This window comes from Salmo salar, chromosome ssa03, assembly GCF_905237065.1.
Source record: "Salmo salar chromosome ssa03, Ssal_v3.1, whole genome shotgun sequence".
In the NCBI taxonomy this organism is placed as follows: domain Eukaryota; kingdom Metazoa; phylum Chordata; class Actinopteri; order Salmoniformes; family Salmonidae; genus Salmo; species Salmo salar.
Genome location: NC_059444.1, coordinates 57,870,291 through 57,894,377, shown reverse-complemented (window position 1 = coordinate 57,894,377; position 24,087 = coordinate 57,870,291). Strand labels below are relative to the sequence as shown.

The window sequence follows — 24,087 nt, the reverse complement described above, 5'->3', positions numbered from 1 at the left end:
CCGGATCGGCAGTAGAATTAAGTGTCAAATTTGTTTAGTACTTTCACAGTCAAATGTTGGTACACCAGTGTAATGACAGATATATCCCTCTGACTATTTGACCCATCGTACAGTTTCAATAATACACACCGTTAGAATTTGAAAGACCCAATGGCTCTGTCTTGTCAGTTTGAAAGTAAAGGAATTATCCTGACAAACCAAGTATGTACAGACTCTTCCAAAACGGTCTCGGCCTAGCCAACTATTCATGTTGGCCTAACTTAAATGTCAAAAGCAGAAGAGAAGCTCAGCCTCCAAGATTACGACATGGTGTGTTTAGGAAGCGCTGTAGGACTTTCTGTGGGAGAGAGAGAGAGACAGACAGACAGACAGACAGACAGACAGAGAGAAAAGGGAAAGGACTGTCTGGGCTGTGGAAGAGATGTTAAGAGACCGGCTTTAGGATCATGGGTGAACCGCACGTATATACAAGCCCATAAAATTGTGGCATGCTTTGTTGGCAGAGCCAGACGGCATTCAGACTGCTCTACATTCAGGGCATGTGATGAGAGGGCAGCTGTGCTCTGCCTCCTTTCCCTTCGCATAGGGATTTCCCACACTGTGTCTCTGGGTTCAAACAACATACTATATGTGTGTAAAATGCACAACATGCACGCACATGCAAACACAGCCACACACACGCACAAAGAGTGGGAGAACATGAGCAACCATGTACACAACCACAGAACTAAGCAGTAAGCATTGCGACCATCCGCAACCACAGAACTAAATACAATCATGTAGTCAAGTACACAGATCTACATAATCATAAAACCCACACAACTACACAAGTCCTATCCATTACCGCAGCCTTTGATTATGTTATCCACAAACCCAGAACTACACAACGGCACACAATTCAACACAACACCAAAGTAACACTTGCGATACGCAACCAAGAACAAACACAGTGTCCATTCATACACATCATGAACCAAACCACACATTTCCTTCACTTCCTGCCAATGGCAAATACAGATCCTTAGATCCGTTCTCTAGTTGAGTGTCAGATTTAGATGATTATTTCCAGAAATGATGAAATGTTCAGTATCTTCATGCTAAAATATTCTGAACGCCAAGAAAATATGATGTTTCTAATTTAGCTGGAGCTGAGGGTAATCTGTGTTGTTTGAAATCTGTTCGTTTCTGAAATCGTTATGGACAGCATATGGACAGTTTGTCATGGTAACAGATCAAATCAAATTTTATTGGTCATATACACGTGTCTAGCAGGCGCTGTTGCGCCTTCTTCACCACACTGTCTGTGTGGGTGGACCATTTCAGTTTGTCAGTGATATGTACGCCGAGGAACTTAAAACTTTCCACCTTCTCCACTGCTGTCCCGTCGATGTGGATGGGGGGGGGGGGTGCTCCCTCTGCTGTTTCATGAAGTCCACGATCATCTCCTTTGTTTTCTTGATGTTGAGTGAGAGTTTCTTTTCCTGACACCACACAGCCAGAACCCTCACCTCCTCCCTGTAGGCTGTCTCGTCGTTGTTGGTAATCAAGCCTACTACTGTTGTGTCGTCCGCAGATTTGATGATTGAGTTGGAGGCGTGCATGGCCATGCAGTCATGGGTGAACAGGGAGTACAGGAGGGGGCTGAGCACACACCCTTGTGGAGCACCAGTGTTGAGTATCAGCGACGTGGCGGTGTTGTTTCCTACCTTCACCACCTGGGGGCGGCCTGTCAGGACGTCCAGGACCCAATTGCACAGGGCGGGGTTCAGACCCAGGTCCTGAAGCTTAATGATGAGCTTGGAGGGTACTATGGTGTTGAATGCTGAACTATAGTCAATGAACAGCATTCCTACATAGGTATTCCTTTTGTCCAGATGGGATAGGGCAGTATGCAGTGTGATGGCGATTGCGTCGTCTGTGGACCTATGGGAGCGGTAAGCTAATTGAAGTGGGTCTAGGGTGACAGGTGGAGGTGATATGATCCTTGACTAGTCTCTCAAAGCACTTCATGATGACAGAAGTGAGTGCTACGGTGCGATTGTAATTTAGTTCAGTTACCTTTGCATTCTTGGGTACAGGAACAATGGTGGCCATCTTGAAGCATGTGGGGACAGCTGACTGGGATAGGGAGAGATTGAATATGTCCGTAAACACACCAGCAAGCTGGTCTGCGCTTGCTCTGAGGACGCGGCTAGGGATGCCGTCTGGGCTGGCAGCCTAGCGAGGGTTAACATGTTGAAATGTCTTACTCACGTTGGCCACGGAGGAGGAGAGCCCACAGTCCTTGGTATCTGGCAGCGTCGGTGGCGCTGTGTTATCTTCAAAGTGGGCAAAGAATGTGTTTAGCTTGTCCGGAAGCAAGACGTCAATGTCCGCGACGTGGCGTGGTTTCCTTATGTAGTCTGTGATTGTCTGTAGACCCTGCCACATACGTCTTGTGTCTGAGCCATTGAATTGCGCCTCCACTTTGTCTCTATACTGACGTTTTTCCTGTTTGATTGCCTTCACTACTCTGTTTGTATTCTGCCATATTCCCAGTCACCTTGCCATGGTTAAATGCGGTGGTTCACACTTTCAGTTTTGTGCGAATGCTGCCATCTATCCACGGTTTCTGGTTAGGGTAGGTTTTAATAGTCACAATGTGTACAACATCTCCTATACACTTCTTGATAAACTCAGTAACCGTCTCGGTATATACATCGATATTATTCTCTGAAGCTACCTGGAACATATCCCAGTCCGCATGATCAAAACAATCTTGAAGCGTGGATTCCGATTGGTCAGACCAGTGTTGAATAGTCCTTAGCACGGGTACTTCCTGTTTGAGTTTCTGCCTATAGGAAGGGAGGAGCAAAATGGAGTCGTGGTCAGATTTGCCAAAAGGAGGGTGGGCCTTGTATGCATCCCGGAAGTTGGAATAACTATGGTTGAGTGTTTTTCCAGCGAGTGTACTACAGTCTATATGCTGATAAAATGTAGGTAGCCTTTTCCTCAGATTTGCTTTGTTAATGTCCACAGCTACAATAAATGCAGCCTCAGGATATATAGTTTCCAGTTTGCGTAAAGTCCAGTGAAGTTCCTTGAGGGCAGTTGTGGTATTGTCTTCAGGGGGGATAGACACGGCTGTGACAATAACCGAAGAGAATTCTCTTGGAAGATAATACGGTCGGCATTTGATTGTGAGGTATTCTAGGTCGGGTGAGCAAAAGGACTTGAGTTCCTGTATGTTATTACAATTACACCATGAGTCATTAATCATGAAACATACACCCCCGCCTTTCTTCCCGGAGAGATGTTTATTCCTGTCGGCGCGATGAACTGAGAATCAAGATGGCTGGACCGACTCCGACAGCATATCCCGAGTGAGCCATGTTTCCGTGAAACAGAGTATGTTACAATCCCTGATGTCTCTCTGGAAAGAAACCATTGCCCTGATCATGTGAACTTCGTTATCCAGGGACTCAACATTAGCGAGTAATATACTCGGAAGCGGTGGATGGTGTGCGCGCCTCCTAAGTCTGACCAGAAGACCGCTCCAAATCCCTCTTCTCCTCCGGCCGTTGTTTTGGGTCGGCCTCTGGAATCAGTTCAATTGCCCTGGTTGGTGTGAACAAAGGATCCGCTTCGGGAAAGTCGTATTTACTGGTCGTAAGGCTGGTAGTGCTGGTGAGTTATCACCGCTCTGAAATCCAATAGTTCTTCCCGTCTGTATGTAATAACACATAACATTTTATGGGCTAACAATGTAAGCTCTGTCAGGTTGGATGGGGAGCGTCGCTGCACAGCTATTTTCAGGTTTCTCCAGAGATGTTCGATCGGTTCAAGTCCGAGCTCTGTGTGGGTCACTCAAGAACATTCAGAGACTTGTCCCGAAGCCACTACTGCGTTGTCTTGGCTGTGTGCTTAGGGTTGTTGTCCTGTTGGAAGGTGAACCTACACCCCAGTCTGAGGTCCTGAGTGCTCTGGAGCAGGTTTTCATCAAGGATCTCTCTGTACTTTGCTCCGTTCATCTTTCCCTCGATCCTGTCTAGTCTCTCAGTCCCTGCCGCTGAAAAATATCCCCACAACATGATGCTGCCACCACCATGCTCCACCATAGGGATGGTGCCAGGTTTCCTCCAGATGTGACGCTTGGCATTCAGGCCAAAGAGTTCAATCTTAGTTTTATCAGACAAGATAATCTTTTCTCATGGTCTGAGAGTCCTTTGGGTGGTTTTAGGCAAACTCCAAGTGGGCTGTCGTGTGCCTTTTACTGAGGAGTGGCTTCCGTCTGGCTACTCTACCATAAAGGCCTGATTGGTGGAGTGCTGCAGAAATGGTTGTCCTTCTGGAAGGTTCTCCCATCTCCACAGAGGAACTCTGGAGTTCTGTCAGAGTGACCATTGGGTTCTTGGTCACCTCCCTGACCAAGACCCTTCTCCCCCGATTGCTGTTTGTCCCAACGGTGGTCTTGGTGGTTCCAAATGTCTTTATTCTTGGGGACCTTCAATGCCGTAGACATTTTTTGGTACCCTTCCCCAGATCTGTGCCTCGACACAATCCTGTCTTGGAGCTCTAAAGACAATTCCTTTTACCTCATGACTTGATTTTTGCTCTGACATGCGCGGTTAACTGTGGGACCTTTATATAGACAGGTTTGTGCCTTTCCAAATCATGTCCAATCAATTGAATTTACCACAACTTGACTCCAATCAAGTTGTAGAAACATCTCAAGGATGATCCATGGAAACAGGATGCACCTGAGATCAATTTAGAGTCTCATATAGTTATGTAAATATTTCTATTTGTGTTTTTTTTAAATAAATGTGCTAAAATTTCTACCTATCTGTTTTCACTTTGTCATTATGGGGTATTGTGATTAATGAGTGGAAAAAATGTTTTAATCAATTTTAGAATAAGGCTTTAACATAACAACGTGTGGAAAAAGTGAAGAGGTCTGAATACTTTCCGAATCCACTGGATAGTGTATCTTGTTTAGATAAGTATTGAACCAACTGAGTCAATACATGTTAGAATCACCTTTAGCAGTGATTACAGCTGTGAGTCTTTCTGAGTAATTCTCTAAAAGCTTTGCAAACCTGGATTGTACAATATTTGTCCATTATTCTTTTTTAAATTCTTCAAGCTCTGTCAAGTTGGTTGTTGATCATTGCTAGACAGCCATTTTAAAGTCTGGCCATAGATCTTCAAGCCGATTTAAGTCAAAACTGTAACTAGACCACTTAGGAACATTCAATGTTGTCTTGGTAGTGCTTTAGGTAATTGTCCTGCTGAAAGGGGAATTTGTCTCCCAGTGTTTGTTGGAAAGCAGACTGAACCAAGTTTTCCTCTCAGATTTTGCTTGTGCTTAGCTCTATTCCATTTATTTTTATCCTAAAAAACTCCCCTAGTCCAGCGTTTCCCAAACTCGATCCTGGGACCGCAAGTGGTGGACGTTTATTTTTTTGCCCTAGCACTACACAGCTGATTCAAATAATAAAAGCTTGATGATTAGTTGATTATTTGAATCAGCTGTGTAGTACTAGGGCAAAAATATAACATAATGTAGCCACCACCGTGCTTGAATTTATGAAGAGTGGTAGTCAGTGATGTGTTGTGTAGGATTTTCCCCAAACATAATGCTTTGTATTCAGGACAAAAAGTTCCTTTCTTTGCCACATTTTTAGCAGTATTACTTTTGTGCCTTATTGCAAACAGGATGCATGTTTTGAATATGTTTTATTCTGTAAAGGCTTCCTTCTTTTCACACTCATTTATGATAGTATTGTGGAGTATCTACAATGTTGTTGATCCATTTTCAATCATCTCCTATCACAGCCATTAAACTCTGTAACTGTTTTAAAATCACCATTGGCCTCATGATGAAATCCCTGAGCAGTTTCCTTCCTCTCCGGCAACTGAGTTAGGAAGGGCACCTGTATCTTTGAAGTGACTGAGTGTATTTATACACCATCCAAAGTGTAATTCATAACTACACCATGCTCAAAGGGATATTCAATGGTTGCTTTTGTTTTTACCTGTTTACCAATAGGAGCCCTTCTTTGTGAGGCATTGGAAAACCTCCCTGCTTTTTGTGCTTGAATCTGTTTGAAATTCACTGCTTGACTGAGGGACCTTACAGATAATTGTATGTTTGAGGTACAGAGATGGGTTAGTCATTTAAAAATCATGATAAACACTATTATTGCACACAGTCAGTCCATGCAACTTATGTAATTTGTTAAGCACATTTTTACTACTAAACTTATTTAGGCATGCCTTAACAAAAGGGTTATGGACTCAAGAAATGTCTGCTTTTAATTTTTTATTAATTTGTAAACATTTCTAAAAACATCATTCCTCTTTGACATCATGGGATGATTTTGTATGTACATCAGTGACACAAAATCTAAATCTTATAAATTTAAAATTCATGTCGTAATACAACAAAATGTGGAAAAAGTCAAGGGGTGTAAATACTTTCTGAAGGCACTCTGTTTCTCTTTTGTGGTCCCAGTGCAGCACGCAGGTTTGGCCTGAAGGAGGCACTAGAGGGGGAGGACTGGTCAGTCTTCTGGACTGACATCACAGTCTCTCTGGACCTCGGCATGGCATTGAAATGCTACCAGGTATCACCATAATCAATTTCTAAAGACTTACGCTTCATAGCCTACCATGTTTGAAGATGACCCCTAAAACCCCTGTTCATAGGTTTTGGGTCCGAAGTTTTTCCTAACATCCGGACCTGACCAGGAAAAACCTTTGGGCTCTACCCATTACGACTAGCTCACAATGACATTCTTCAAGTTTCATTTTAAACGCATACGTTTTCCTTGCATATGACTTTATAGGATTTACCCTCTCCCCTCCACATAAAAAAATGCTACAGTTTATAATAGAATAGTACAGTACTTACTATAGAATTATGTAGTAAACTGTAGAATACTATACTACACACTGTAGTATCTCTCGATCATGTCTAGTACTTACTATAGCATTTTGCAGTGTACTGTACAACACTATACTAAGTACTACAGTATTATGTACTACCGTACGCAAAAACTAGTCCACAACAACACTACAGTTTAACTATAGTAATATTACAGTATTTAATGTGCGTATACCCTGCCCATTTCCCTTCCCCATATCCCAATTTGTGCCACCCGTAAGTGAGAAATATACATGTAGAGACCATTTATTGTGGTCCTTACAGGTTATAGAAAAGAGCAGAAGGTCTGAACTATCCATTCAGACCTTAGTCCTACCTACAGGTTATAGAAAAGCCAGCACTTCTATCAAATATAAAACAAAAACAATATAGTAAATGCTACAGTAATGTCCGGAAAAACACTAAAGTAATTACTATAGTGTATATATTCAAATCAAATGTTATTTTATTTGTCACATGCGCTGAACACAAGTGTAGACCTTACAGTGTAATGCTTACAACCCTTAACCAACAATGCAGTTAAGAAAACATTTATTAAAATAACCTGAAGTAAAAAATAAATAAAATTTTAAAAATAAATAAAGAACAAAAATAGAAAAACAACAAATAATTAAGGAGCAACAATAAAATAACAGTAGCAAGGCTATATACAGGGGGTTCCGGTACAGAGTCAATGTGCAGGGGCACAGGTTTGTCAAGGTAATATGTACATGTACTGTAGGTAGAGGTAAAGTGACTATGCATGGATAATAAACAGAGTAGCAGCAGTGTAAAAATGGCTGGTGAGGGGAGGGGCCATTTGATTAGCTGTTCAGGAGTCTTATAGGGGTTGAAGCTGTTAAGAAGCATCTTGGACCTAGACTTGGCGCTCCGCTATCGCTTGCCGTGTGGTAGCAGAGAGAACAGTCTATGACGAGGGCGGCTGGAGTCTTTGACCATTTTTAGGGCCTTCCTCTGACACAGCCTGGTATAGGTCCTGGATGGCAGGAAGCTTGGCCCCAGTGATGTACTGGGCCGTTCGCACTACCCTCTGTAGTGCCTTGCGGTCGGAGGCCAAGCAGTTGCCATACCAGGCAGTTATGCAACCAGTCAGGATGCTCTCGATGGTGCAGCTATAGAACTTTTTGAGGATCTGAGGACCCATGCCAAATCTTTTCAGTCTTCTGAGGGGGAATAGGTTTTGTTGTGACCTCTTCACGACTGTCTTGGTGTGTTTGGACCATGACAGTTTGTTGGTGATTTGGACACCAAGGAGCTTGAGCTCTCAACCTACTCCACTACAGCCCCGTCGATTTGAATGGGGGCGTACTCGGTACTCCTTTTCCCGTTGTCCACAATCATCTCCTTTGTCTTGATCACGTTGAGGGAGAGGGTGTTATCCTGGCACCACACTGACCCCCCTCCCTATAGGCTGTCTCATCGTTGTCGGTGATCAGGCCTAACAATGTTGTGTTGTCGGCAAACTTAATGATGGTGTTGGAGTCGTGCTTGGCCATGCAGTCATGTGTGAACAGGGAGTACATGAGGGGACTGAGCATGCACCCGAGAGCCCCCGTGTTGAGGATCAGCGTGGCAGATGTGTTGTTACCTACCTTTACCACCTGGGGGGGCCCGTCAGGAAGTCCAGGATCCAATTTCAGAGGGCGGGGTTCAGACCGTCCTGAAGCTTTGAATTGATGAGCTTGGAGGGTACTAGTGGTGTTAAATGCTGAACTATAGTCAATGAACAGCATTCCTACATAGGTATTCCTTTTGTCCAGATGGGATAGGGCAGTATGCCGGTGTGATGGCGATAGGGTCGTCTGTGGACCTATGGGGAGCGGTAAGCTAATTGAAGTGGGTCTAGGGTGACAGGTGGAGGTGATATGATCCTTGACTAGTCTCTCAAAGCACTTCATGATGACAGAACGTGAGTGCTACGGTGCGATTGTAATTTAGTTCAGTTACCTTTGCATTCTTGGGTACAGGAACAATGGTGGCCATCTTGAAGCATGTGGGGACAGCTGACTGGGATAGGGAGAGATTGAATATGTCCGTAAACACACCAGCAAGCTGGTCTGCGCTTGCTCTGAGGACGCGGCTAGGGATGCCGTCTGGGCTGGCAGCCTAGCGAGGGTTAACATGTTGAAATGTCTTACTCACGTTGGCCACGGAGGAGGAGAGCCCACAGTCCTTGGTATCTGGCAGCGTCGGTGGCGCTGTGTTATCTTCAAAGTGGGCAAAGAATGTGTTTAGCTTGTCCGGAAGCAAGACGTCAATGTCCGCGACGTGGCGTGGTTTCCTTATGTAGTCTGTGATTGTCTGTAGACCCTGCCACATCCGTCTTGTGTCTGAGCCATTGAATTGCGCCTCCACTTTGTCTCTATACTGACGTTTTTCCTGTTTGATTGCCTTCACTACTCTGTTTGTATTCTGCCATATTCCCAGTCACCTTGCCATGGTTAAACGCGGTGGTTCACACTTTCAGTTTTGTGCGAATGCTGCCATCTATCCACGGTTTCTGGTTAGGGTAGGTTTTAATAGTCACAATGTGTACAACATCTCCTATACACTTCTTGATAAACTCAGTAACCGTCTCCGGTATATACATCGATATTATTCTCTGAAGCTACCTGGAACATATCCCAGTCCGCATGATCAAAACAATCTTGAAGCGTGGATTCCGATTGGTCAGACCAGTGTTGAATAGTCCTTAGCACGGGTACTTCCTGTTTGAGTTTCTGCCTATAGGAAGGGAGGAGCAAAATGGAGTCGTGGTCAGATTTGCCAAAAGGAGGGTGGGCCTTGTATGCATCCCGGAAGTTGGAATAACTATGGTTGAGTGTTTTTCCAGCGAGTGTACTACAGTCTATATGCTGATAAAATGTAGGTAGCCTTTTCCTCAGATTTGCTTTGTTAATGTCCACAGCTACAATAAATGCAGCCTCAGGATATATAGTTTCCAGTTTGCGTAAAGTCCAGTGAAGTTCCTTGAGGGCAGTCGTGGTATTGTCTTCAGGGGGGATAGACACGGCTGTGACAATAACCGAAGAGAATTCTCTTGGAAGATAATACGGTCGGCATTTGATTGTGAGGTATTCTAGGTCGGGTGAGCAAAAGGACTTGAGTTCCTGTATGTTATTACAATTACACCATGAGTCATTAATCATGAAACATACACCCCCGCCTTTCTTCCCGGAGAGATGTTTATTCCTGCTCGGCGCGATGAACTGAGAATCAAGATGGCTGGACCGACTCCGACAGCATATCCCGAGTGAGCCATGTTTCCGTGAAACAGAGTATGTTACAATCCCTGATGTCTCTCTGGAAAGAAACCATTGCCCTGATCATGTGAACTTCGTTATCCAGGGACTCAACATTAGCGAGTAATATACTCGGAAGCGGTGGATGGTGTGCGCGCCTCCTAAGTCTGACCAGAAGACCGCTCCAAATCCCTCTTCTCCTCCGGCCGTTGTTTTGGGTCGGCCTCTGGAATCAGTTCAATTGCCCTGGTTGGTGTGAACAAAGGATCCGCTTCGGGAAAGTCGTATTTACTGGTCGTAAGGCTGGTAGTGCTGGTGAGTTATCACCGCTCTGAAATCCAATAGTTCTTCCCGTCTGTATGTAATAACACATAACATTTTATGGGCTAACAATGTAAGCTCTGTCAGGTTGGATGGGGAGCGTCGCTGCACAGCTATTTTCAGGTTTCTCCAGAGATGTTCGATCGGTTCAAGTCCGAGCTCTGTGTGGGTCACTCAAGAACATTCAGAGACTTGTCCCGAAGCCACTACTGCGTTGTCTTGGCTGTGTGCTTAGGGTTGTTGTCCTGTTGGAAGGTGAACCTACACCCCAGTCTGAGGTCCTGAGTGCTCTGGAGCAGGTTTTCATCAAGGATCTCTCTGTACTTTGCTCCGTTCATCTTTCCCTCGATCCTGTCTAGTCTCTCAGTCCCTGCCGCTGAAAAATATCCCCACAACATGATGCTGCCACCACCATGCTCCACCATAGGGATGGTGCCAGGTTTCCTCCAGATGTGACGCTTGGCATTCAGGCCAAAGAGTTCAATCTTAGTTTTATCAGACAAGATAATCTTTTCTCATGGTCTGAGAGTCCTTTGGGTGGTTTTAGGCAAACTCCAAGTGGGCTGTTGTGTGCCTTTTACTGAGGAGTGGCTTCCGTCTGGCTACTCTACCATAAAGGCCTGATTGGTGGAGTGCTGCAGAAATGGTTGTCCTTCTGGAAGGTTCTCCCATCTCCACAGAGGAACTCTGGAGTTCTGTCAGAGTGACCATTGGGTTCTTGGTCACCTCCCTGACCAAGACCCTTCTCCCCGATTGCTGTTTGTCCCAACGGTGGTCTTGGTGGTTCCAAATGTCTTTATTCTTGGGGACCTTCAATGCCGTAGACATTTTTTGGTACCCTTCCCCAGATCTGTGCCTCGACACAATCCTGTCTTGGAGCTCTAAAGACAATTCCTTTTACCTCATGACTTGATTTTTGCTCTGACATGCGCGGTTAACTGTGGGACCTTTATATAGACAGGTTTGTGCCTTTCCAAATCATGTCCAATCAATTGAATTTACCACAACTTGACTCCAATCAAGTTGTAGAAACATCTCAAGGATGATCCATGGAAACAGGATGCACCTGAGATCAATTTAGAGTCTCATATAGTTATGTAAATATTTCTATTTGTGTTTTTTTTTAAATAAATGTGCTAAAATTTCTACCTATCTGTTTTCACTTTGTCATTATGGGGTATTGTGATTAATGAGTGGAAAAAATGTTTTAATCAATTTTAGAATAAGGCTTTAACATAACAACGTGTGGAAAAAGTGAAGAGGTCTGAATACTTTCCGAATCCACTGGATAGTGTATCTTGTTTAGATAAGTATTGAACCAACTGAGTCAATACATGTTAGAATCACCTTTAGCAGTGATTACAGCTGTGAGTCTTTCTGAGTAATTCTCTAAAAGCTTTGCAAACCTGGATTGTACAATATTTGTCCATTATTCTTTTTTAAATTCTTCAAGCTCTGTCAAGTTGGTTGTTGATCATTGCTAGACAGCCATTTTAAAGTCTGGCCATAGATCTTCAAGCCGATTTAAGTCAAAACTGTAACTAGACCACTTAGGAACATTCAATGTTGTCTTGGTAGTGCTTTAGGTAATTGTCCTGCTGAAAGGGGAATTTGTCTCCCAGTGTTTGTTGGAAAGCAGACTGAACCAAGTTTTCCTCTCAGATTTTGCTTGTGCTTAGCTCTATTCCATTTATTTTTATCCTAAAAAACTCCCCTAGTCCAGCGTTTCCCAAACTCGATCCTGGGACCGCAAGTGGTGGACGTTTATTTTTGCCCTAGCACTACACAGCTGATTCAAATAATAAAAGCTTGATGATTAGTTGATTATTTGAATCAGCTGTGTAGTACTAGGGCAAAAATATAACATAATGTAGCCACCACCGTGCTTGAATTTATGAAGAGTGGTAGTCAGTGATGTGTTGTGTAGGATTTTCCCCAAACATAATGCTTTGTATTCAGGACAAAAAAGTTCCTTTCTTTGCCACATTTTTAGCAGTATTACTTTTGTGCCTTATTGCAAACAGGATGCATGTTTTGAATATGTTTTATTCTGTAAAGGCTTCCTTCTTTTCACACTCATTTATGATAGTATTGTGGAGTATCTACAATGTTGTTGATCCATTTTCAATCATCTCCTATCACAGCCATTAAACTCTGTAACTGTTTTAAAATCACCATTGGCCTCATGATGAAATCCCTGAGCAGTTTCCTTCCCTCTCCGGCAACTGAGTTAGGAAGGGCACCTGTATCTTTGAAGTGACTGGAGTGTATTTATACACCATCCAAAGTGTAATTCATAACTACACCATGCTCAAAGGGATATTCAATGGTTGCTTTTGTTTTTACCTGTTTACCAATAGGAGCCCTTCTTTGTGAGGCATTGGAAAACCTCCCTGCTTTTTGTGCTTGAATCTGTTTGAAATTCACTGCTTGACTGAGGGACCTTACAGATAATTGTATGTTTGAGGTACAGAGATGGGTTAGTCATTTAAAAATCATGATAAACACTATTATTGCACACAGTCAGTCCATGCAACTTATGTAATTTGTTAAGCACATTTTTACTACTAAACTTATTTAGGCATGCCTTAACAAAAGGGTTATGGACTCAAGAAATGTCTGCTTTTAATTTTTTATTAATTTGTAAACATTTCTAAAAACATCATTCCTCTTTGACATCATGGGATGATTTTGTATGTACATCAGTGACACAAAATCTAAATCTTATAAATTTAAAATTCATGTCGTAATACAACAAAATGTGGAAAAAGTCAAGGGGTGTAAATACTTTCTGAAGGCACTCTGTTTCTCTTTTGTGGTCCCAGTGCAGCGCGCAGGTTTGGCCTGAAGGAGGCACTAGAGGGGGGAGGACTGGTCAGTCTTCTGGACTGACATCACAGTCTCTCTGGACCTCGGCATGGCATTGAAATGCTACCAGGTATCACCATAATCAATTTCTAAAGACTTACGCTTCATAGCCTACCATGTTTGAAGATGACCCCTAAAACCCCTGTTCATAGGTTTTGGGTCCGAAGTTTTTCCTAACATCCGGACCTGACCAGGAAAAACCTTTGGGCTCTACCCATTACGACTAGCTCACAATGACATTCTTCAAGTTTCATTTTAAACGCATACGTTTTCCTTGCATATGACTTTATAGGATTTACCCTCTCCCCTCCACATAAAAAAATGCTACAGTTTATAATAGAATAGTACAGTACTTACTATAGAATTATGTAGTAAACTGTAGAATACTATACTACACACTGTAGTATCTCTCGATCATGTCTAGTACTTACTATAGCATTTTGCAGTGTACTGTACAACACTATACTAAGTACTACAGTATTATGTACTACCGTACGCAAAAAACTAGTCCACAACAACACTACAGTTTAACTATAGTAATATTACAGTATTTAATGTGCGTATACCCTGCCCATTTCCCTTCCCCATATCCCAATTTGTGCCACCCGTAAGTGAGAAATATACATGTAGAGACCATTTATTGTGGTCCTTACAGGTTATAGAAAGAGCAGAAGGTCTGAACTATCCATTCAGACCTTAGTCCTACCTACAGGTTATAGAAAAGCCAGCACTTCTATCAAATATAAAACAAAAACAATATAGTAAATGCTACAGTAATGTCCGGAAAAACACTAAAGTAATTACTATAGTGTATATATTCAAATCAAATGTTATTTTATTTGTCACATGCGCTGAACACAAGTGTAGACCTTACAGTGTAATGCTTACAACCCTTAACCAACAATGCAGTTAAGAAAACATTTATTAAAATAACCTGAAGTAAAAAATAAATAAAATTTTAAAAATAAATAAAGAACAAAAATAGAAAAACAACAAATAATTAAGGAGCAACAATAAAATAACAGTAGCAAGGCTATATACAGGGGGTTCCGGTACAGAGTCAATGTGCAGGGGCACAGGTTTGTCAAGGTAATATGTACATGTACTGTAGGTAGAGGTAAAGTGACTATGCATGGATAATAAACAGAGTAGCAGCAGTGTAAAAATGGCTGGTGAGGGGAGGGGCCATTTGATTAGCTGTTCAGGAGTCTTATAGGGGTTGAAGCTGTTAAGAAGCATCTTGGACCTAGACTTGGCGCTCCGCTATCGCTTGCCGTGTGGTAGCAGAGAGAACAGTCTATGACGAGGGCGGCTGGAGTCTTTGACCATTTTTAGGGCCTTCCTCTGACACAGCCTGGTATAGGTCCTGGATGGCAGGAAGCTTGGCCCCAGTGATGTACTGGGCCGTTCGCACTACCCTCTGTAGTGCCTTGCGGTCGGAGGCCAAGCAGTTGCCATACCAGGCAGTTATGCAACCAGTCAGGATGCTCTCGATGGTGCAGCTATAGAACTTTTTGAGGATCTGAGGACCCATGCCAAATCTTTTCAGTCTTCTGAGGGGGAATAGGTTTTGTTGTGACCTCTTCACGACTGTCTTGGTGTGTTTGGACCATGACAGTTTGTTGGTGATTTGGACACCAAGGAGCTTGAGCTCTCAACCTACTCCACTACAGCCCCGTCGATTTGAATGGGGGCGTACTCGGTACTCCTTTTCCCGTTGTCCACAATCATCTCCTTTGTCTTGATCACGTTGAGGGAGAGGTTGTTATCCTGGCACCACACTGACCCCCCTCCCTATAGGCTGTCTCATCGTTGTCGGTGATCAGGCCTAACAATGTTGTGTTGTCGGCAAACTTAATGATGGTGTTGGAGTCGTGCTTGGCCATGCAGTCATGTGTGAACAGGGAGTACATGAGGGGACTGAGCATGCACCCCTGAGAGCCCCCCGTGTTGAGGATCAGCGTGGCAGATGTGTTGTTACCTACCCTTACCACCTGGGGGCGGCCCGTCAGGAAGTCCAGGATCCAATTTCAGAGGGAGGTGTAGCTAATACACCCTTATCATTTGATTGCATGATGTCTGTGAATGGAAATCCCAAACTCTTTCTTAGAGGACAGAGGAGAGACAGACACTATTGGCCCTGTACCCTGCAGTGGACTTTGGAATTTGATAAGGCTGTCTATTTGTTATCGAAGTCAAGGGTTCCCAACCTAGGGGGCTCGCCCCACATATGGGACGCTACCGTTTCGTGGGGGGATTCGGGACCTTCTTTGATAAAAAATTATAAAACAATTTACAATTCTCTATTGTTTATACCGATCTAAAGTAACTAAAACATCTGCAATGCTTTAGGCTAGAAACAAGCTGTAAAATGGCTTTGTAACTTATTTTGTACATAATGTTGCTGCTACCGTCTCTTATGACCGAAAGAGCTTCTGGACATCAGAACAGAGATTACACACCTTGAACTAGACGAAGAATGTTTCTTTAATGAGTCGGACGAGAGGGATTTACTCCAGACACCCGACAAGGCCCTCATCCCCGTCATTCGCAGGAGAAAGTGATCGGGTGCCTTGTAAGGATTCAGCGACAAATCGCTAATCTACCTTTGCCATCGGTACTATTGGCCAACATACAATCGCTGGAAAATAAAGTGGACAAACTACAAGCACGTATATCCTACCAACAGGACATTAAAAACGGTCATATCTTATGTTTCACCGAGTCGTGGCTGAATGACGACATTCTCTGTTTCACGGAAACATGGCTCACTCGGGATACGTTATCAGAGTCGGTACAGCCACCCTGTTTCTTCACGCATCGTGCCGACAGAAACAAACATCTCTCTGGTAAGAAGAAGGGCGGGGGTGTATGTGTTATAATTAACGACTCATGGTGTAATCACAACAACATACAGGAACTCAAGTCATTTTGTTCACCTGACCTAGAATACCTTACAATCAAATGCCGACCGCATTATCTTGCAAGGGAATTATTTTCGATGAAAGTCACAGCCGTGTATATCCCCCCCCCAAGCAGATACCTTGTCGGCCCTGAAAGAACTTTACTGGACTCTATGTAAACTGGAAACCATACATCCTGAGGCTGCAGTTATTGTAGCTGGGGATTTTAACAAAGCTAATCTAATATCAATTCTCCCTAAATTCTATCAGCATATCGAATGCGCGACACGAGCTGCCAGAATTCTGGATCATTGCTACTTGAATTTCCGCGATGCATACAAAGCCGTCCCCCGCCCTGCCTTCGGCAAATCTCACCCTGACTCAATTTTGTTGCTCCCATCCTATAGACAGAAACTATAACAGGAAACGCCCGTGCTCAGGTCAATACAATGCTGGTCTGACCAATCTGACCCCACGCTTCAAGATTGCTTCGATCACGTGGACTGGGATATGTTCCGGATAGCCTCAGACAACAACATTGATGTATACGCTGACTCGGTGAGCTAGTTTATTAGCAAGTGCATCAGAGATGTCGTACCTGTTGTGACTTTTAAAACCTTCCCTAACCAGAAACCGTGGATTAATGGCAGCATTCGCGCAAAACTGAAAGCGCGAACCACCGCTTTTAATCATGGCAAGGCGACCGGAAACATGACCGAATACAAACAGTGCAGCTATTCCCTCCGCAAGCCAATCAAACAAGCAAAGCGTCAGTATAGAGACAAAGTAGAGTTGCAATTCAACGGCTCAAACACAAGACGTATGTGGCAGGTCCTACAGTCAATCATGGATTACAAAAAGAAAACCAGCCCCGTCGTGGACATCGACGTCTTGCTCCCAGACAAATTAAACAACTTCTTTGCTCGCATTGAGGACAATACAGTGCCACTGACACGGCCTGCTACCAAAGCCTGTGGGCTCTCCTTCTCCGTGGCCAACATGAGTAAAACATTTAAACGTGTTAACCCTCGCAAGGCTGGCGGCCCAGACTGCATCCCTAGCCACATCCTCAGAGCATGCGCAGACCAGCTGGCTGGCGTGTTTACGGATCATATCCCTATCCCAGTCTGTTGTTCCCACATGCTTCAAGATGGCCACCATTGTTCCTGTTCCCAAGAAATCTAAGGTAACTGATCTAAATGACTATCGCCCCATTGTGCTTACTTCTGTCATCATGAAGTGCTTTGAGAGACTAGTCAAGGATCATATCACCTCCACCCTACCTGATACCCTAGACCCACTCCAATTTGCTTACCGCCCCAATAGGTCCACTGACGATGCAATCGCCATCACACTGCACACTGCCCTATCCCATCTGGACAAGAGGAATACCTATGTAAGAATGCTGTTCATTGACTACAGCTCAGCATTTAACGCCATAGTACCCTCCAAACTCATCAACTGGGTCCTGTGCAACTGGGTCCTGGTCTTTCTGACGGCCTGCCCTCAGGTGGTGAAAGTAGGAAACAACATTTCCACCCCGCTGATCCTCAACACTGGGGCCCCACAAGGGTGCGTTCTCAGCTCTCTCGGTAGTCACTTTAGATAACGCCACTTTAATAATGTTTACATGTCCTACATTACTCATCTCATATGTATATTCTGTATTCTACTGCATCTTGCCTATGCCGCACACCATCGCTCATCCATATATTTGTATGTACATATTCTATTCATCCCTTTACATTTGTGTGTATAAGGTAGTTGTGAATTTGTTAGATTACTTGTTAGATATTACTGCATAGTCGGAACTAGAAGCACAAGCATTTCGCTACGCTCACATTAACATCTGCTAACCATGTGTATGTGACCAATAAAATTGGATTTGATTTGAATAACATACAGCTGGCGGGTTATACACTGTATCAGCAGGATAGAACAGCAGCCTCTGGTAAGACAAGGGGTGGCGGTCTATGTATATTTGTAAACAACAGCTGGTGCACGATATCTAAGGAAGTCTCAAAGCTTTGCTCGCCTGAGGTAGAGTATATCATGATAAGCTGTAGACCGTACTATCTACCAAGAGAGTTTTCATCTGTATTCTTCGTAGCTGTCTATTTACCACCACAAACCGATGCTGGCACTAAGACCGCACTCAATGAGCTGAATACGGCCATAAGCAAACAGGAAAACGTTCATCCAGAGGCGGCGCTCCTAGTGGCCGGGGACTTTAATGCAGGGAAACTTCTATCCGTTTTACCTCATTTCTACCAGCATGTTAAACGTGCAACAAGAGGGAAAAAAAACTTTAAACCACCTTTACTCCACACACAGAGACGCGTACAAAGCTCTCCCTCGCTCCCGCATTTGGCAAATCTGACCATAATTCTATCCTCCTGATTCCTGCTGACAAGCAGAAACTAAAGCAGGGAGCACCAGTGACACGGTCAATAAAAAAAGTGGTCAGATGAAGCAGATGCTAAGCTACAGGGCAGTTTTGCTAGGACATACTGGAATATGTTCTGGGATTCTTCCGATGGCATTGTGGAGTACACCACATCAGTTACTGGCTTCATCAATAAGTGCATCGATGACGTCGTCCCCACAGGGACTGTACGTACATACCCCAACCAGAAGTCATGGATTACAGGAAACATCCGCACTGCCGCTTTCAAGGAGCGGACTCTAACGCTTATAAGAAATCCCGCTATGCCCTCCGACGAACCATCAAACAGGCAAAGCATCAATACAGGACTAAGATCAAATCGTACTACACCGGATCCGAAGCTCGTTGGATGTGGCAGGGCTTGCAAACTATTACTGACTACAAAGGGAAGCACAGCCGCGTGCTGCCCAGTGACACGAGCCTACCAGACGAGCTAAATAACTTTTATGCTCGTTTCGAGGCAAGTAACACTGAAACATGCATGAGAGCATCAGCTGTTCCGGATGACTGTTTGATCACGCTCTCCGTAGCCGATGTGAGTAAGACCTTTAAACAGGTCAACATTCACAAAGGCCGCAGGGCCAGACAGATTACCAGGATGTGTACTCCGAGCATGCGCAGGTTTCAAGAAGACCACCACAGTCCCTGTGCCCAAGAATACTAAGGTAACCTGCCTAAATGACTACCGACCCGTAGCACTCACGTCTCTCGCCATGAAGTGCTTTGAAAGGCTGGTCATGGCTCACTTTAACACCATTATCCCAGAAACCCTAGACCCACTCCAATTTGCGTATCTCCCAACAGATCCACAGATGATGCAATCTCTATTGCACTCCACACTGCCATTTCACACCTGGACAAAAGGAACACCTATGTGAGAATGCTATTAATTGACTTCAGCTCAGAGTTCAACACCATAGTGCCCTCAAAGCTCATCACTAAGCTAAGGACCCTGGGACTAAACACCTCCCTCTGCAACTGGATCATGGACTTCCTGACGGGCCGCCCCCAGGTGGTAAGGGGTAGGTAACAACACATCTGCCACGCTGATCCTCAACACAGGGGCCCCTCAGGGGTGTGTGCTCAGTCCCCTCCTGTACTCTCTGTTCACTCATGACTGCATGGCCAGAAACGACTCCAACACCATCATTAAGTTTGCCGACGACACAACAGTGGTAGGCCTGATCACCGACAACGCACGTGACAGCCTATAGGGAGGGGGGTCAGAGACCTGGCCTTGTGGTGCCAGGACAAGTAACGTGATCAACATAAAGGAGATGATTGTGGACTACAAGAAAGGAGGACCGAGCACACCCCCATTCTCATCGACGGGCCTGTAGTGGAGGCAGGCTCAGGCCTCAGATTACATTCTCTGTTTCACGGAAACATGGCTCACTCGGGATACGTTATCAGAGTCGGTACAGCCACCCTGTTTCTCACCATCGTGCCGACAGAAACAAACATCTCTCTGGTAAGAAGAAGGGCGGGGGTGTATGTGTTATAATTAACGACTCATGGTGTAATCACAACAACATACAGGAACTCAAGTCATTTTGTTCACCTGACCTAGAATACCTTACAATCAAATGCCGACCGCATTATCTTGCAAGGGAATTATTTTCGGTGAAAGTCACAGCCGTGTATATCCCCCCCAAGCAGATACCTTGTCGGCCCTGAAAGAACTTTACTGGACTCTATGTAAACTGGAAACCATACATCCTGAGGCTGCAGTTATTGTAGCTGGGGATTTTAACAAAGCTAATCTAATATCAATTCTCCCTAAATTCTATCAGCATATCGAATGCGCGACACGAGCTGCCAGAATTCTGGATCATTGCTACTTGAATTTCCGCGATGCATACAAAGCCGTCCCGCCCTGCCTTCGGCAAATCTCACCCTGACTCAATTTTGTTGCTCCCATCCTATAGACAGAAACTATAACAGGAAACGCCCGTGCTCAGGTCAATACAATGCTGGTCTGACCAATCTGACCCCACGCTTCAAGATTGCTTCGATCACGTGGACTGGGATATGTTCCGGATAGCCTCAGACAACAACATTGATGTATACGCTGACTCGGTGAGCTAGTTTATTAGCAAGTGCATCAGAGATGTCGTACCTGTTGTGACTTTTAAAACCTTCCCTAACCAGAAACCGTGGATTAATGGCAGCATTCGCGCAAAACTGAAAGCGCGAACCACCGCTTTTAATCATGGCAAGGCGACCGGAAACATGACCGAATACAAACAGTGCAGCTATTCCCTCCGCAAGCCAATCAAACAAGCAAAGCGTCAGTATAGAGACAAAGTAGAGTTGCAATTCAACGGCTCAAACACAAGACGTATGTGGCAGGTCCTACAGTCAATCATGGATTACAAAAAGAAAACCAGCCCCGTCGTGGACATCGACGTCTTGCTCCCAGACAAATTAAACAACTTCTTTGCTCGCATTGAGGACAATACAGTGCCACTGACACGGCCTGCTACCAAAGCCTGTGGGCTCTCCTTCTCCGTGGCCAACATGAGTAAAACATTTAAACGTGTTAACCCTCGCAAGGCTGGCGGCCCAGACTGCATCCCTAGCCACATCCTCAGAGCATGCGCAGACCAGCTGGCTGGCGTGTTTACGGATCATATCCCTATCCCAGTCTGTTGTTCCCACATGCTTCAAGATGGCCACCATTGTTCCTGTTCCCAAGAAATCTAAGGTAACTGATCTAAATGACTATCGCCCCATTGTGCTTACTTCTGTCATCATGAAGTGCTTTGAGAGACTAGTCAAGGATCATATCACCTCCACCCTACCTGATACCCTAGACCCACTCCAATTTGCTTACCGCCCCAATAGGTCCACTGACGATGCAATCGCCATCACACTGCACACTGCCCTATCCCATCTGGACAAGAGGAATACCTATGTAAGAATGCTGTTCATTGACTACAGCTCAGCATTTAACGCCATAGTACCCTCCAAACTCATCAACTGGGTCCTGTGCAACTGGGTCCTGGTCTTTCTGACGGCCTGCCCTCAGGTGGTGAAGGTAGGAAACAACATTTCCACCCCGCTGATCCTCAACACTGGGGCCCCACAAGGGTGCGTTCTCAGCTCTCTCGGTAGTCACTTTAGATAACGCCACTTTAATAATGTTTACATGTCCTACATTACTCATCTCATATGTATATTCTGTATTCTACTGCATCTTGCCTATGCCGCACACCATCGCTCATCCATATATTTGTATGTACATATTCTATTCATCCCTTTACATTTGTGTGTATAAGGTAGTTGTGAATTTGTTAGATTACTTGTTAGATATTACTGCATAGTCGGAACTAGAAGCACAAGCATTTCGCTACGCTCACATTAACATCTGCTAACCATGTGTATGTGACCAATAAAATTGGATTTGATTTGAATAACATACAGCTGGCGGGTTATACACTGTATCAGCAGGATAGAACAGCAGCCTCTGGTAAGACAAGGGGTGGCGGTCTATGTATATTTGTAAACAACAGCTGGTGCACGATATCTAAGGAAGTCTCAAAGCTTTGCTCGCCTGAGGTAGAGTATATCATGATAAGCTGTAGACCGTACTATCTACCAAGAGAGTTTTCATCTGTATTCTTCGTAGCTGTCTATTTACCACCACAAACCGATGCTGGCACTAAGACCGCACTCAATGAGCTGAATACGGCCATAAGCAAACAGGAAAACGTTCATCCAGAGGCGGCGCTCCTAGTGGCCGGGGACTTTAATGCAGGGAAACTTCTATCCGTTTTACCTCATTTCTACCAGCATGTTAAACGTGCAACAAGAGGGAAAAAAACTTTAAACCACCTTTACTCCACACACAGAGACGCGTACAAAGCTCTCCCTCGCCCCGCATTTGGCAAATCTGACCATAATTCTATCCTCCTGATTCCTGCTGACAAGCAGAAACTAAAGCAGGGAGCACCAGTGACACGGTCAATAAAAAAGTGGTCAGATGAAGCAGATGCTAAGCTACAGGGCAGTTTTGCTAGGACATACTGGAATATGTTCTGGGATTCTTCCGATGGCATTGTGGAGTACACCACATCAGTTACTGGCTTCATCAATAAGTGCATCGATGACGTCGTCCCCACAGGGACTGTACGTACATACCCCAACCAGAAGTCATGGATTACAGGAAACATCCGCACTGCCGCTTTCAAGGAGCGGACTCTAACGCTTATAAGAAATCCCGCTATGCCCTCCGACGAACCATCAAACAGGCAAAGCATCAATACAGGACTAAGATCAAATCGTACTACACCGGATCCGAAGCTCGTTGGATGTGGCAGGGCTTGCAAACTATTACTGACTACAAAGGGAAGCACAGCCGCGTGCTGCCCAGTGACACGAGCCTACCAGACGAGCTAAATAACTTTTATGCTCGTTTCGAGGCAAGTAACACTGAAACATGCATGAGAGCATCAGCTGTTCCGGATGACTGTTTGATCACGCTCTCCGTAGCCGATGTGAGTAAGACCTTTAAACAGGTCAACATTCACAAGGCCGCAGGGCCAGACAGATTACCAGGATGTGTACTCCGAGCATGCGCAGGTTTCAAGAAGACCACCACAGTCCCTGTGCCCAAGAATACTAAGGTAACCTGCCTAAATGACTACCGGCCCGTAGCACTCACGTCTCTCGCCATGAAGTGCTTTGAAAGGCTGGTCATGGCTCACTTTAACACCATTATCCCAGAAACCCTAGACCCACTCCAATTTGCGTATCTCCCCAACAGATCCACAGATGATGCAATCTCTATTGCACTCCACACTGCCATTTCACACCTGGACAAAAGGAACACCTATGTGAGAATGCTATTAATTGACTTCAGCTCAGAGTTCAACACCATAGTGCCCTCAAAGCTCATCACTAAGCTAAGGACCCTGGGACTAAACACCTCCCTCTGCAACTGGATCATGGACTTCCTGACGGGCCGCCCCCAGGTGGTAAGGGTAGGTAACAACACATCTGCCACGCTGATCCTCAACACAGGGGCCCCTCAGGGGTGTGTGCTCAGTCCCCTCCTGTACTCTCTGTTCACTCATGACTGCATGGCCAGAAACGACTCCAACACCATCATTAAGTTTGCCGACGACACAACAGTGGTAGGCCTGATCACCGACAACGACGTGACAGCCTATAGGGAGGGGGTCAGAGACCTGGCCTTGTGGTGCCAGGACAAGTACGTGATCAACATAAAGGAGATGATTGTGGACTACAAGAAAAGGAGGACCGAGCACACCCCCATTCTCATCGACGGGCCTGTAGTGGAGGCAGGCTCCCACCCCACGTAATGCCTCAGCCGGCTCGTCTGGCTCCCACACCTCAGCCGGCTCGTTGGGCTTC

At 44.8% G+C, this 24,087-nt stretch overlaps 1 protein-coding gene across 2 annotated transcripts in view; it reads left to right on the top strand.

Moving 5' to 3' along the window:
- LOC106600831 (extracellular matrix organizing protein FRAS1) overlaps positions 1 to 24,087 on the top strand; it is a 39,267-nt gene that overhangs the window by 3,201 nt on the left and 11,979 nt on the right. The window lies entirely within an intron of this gene.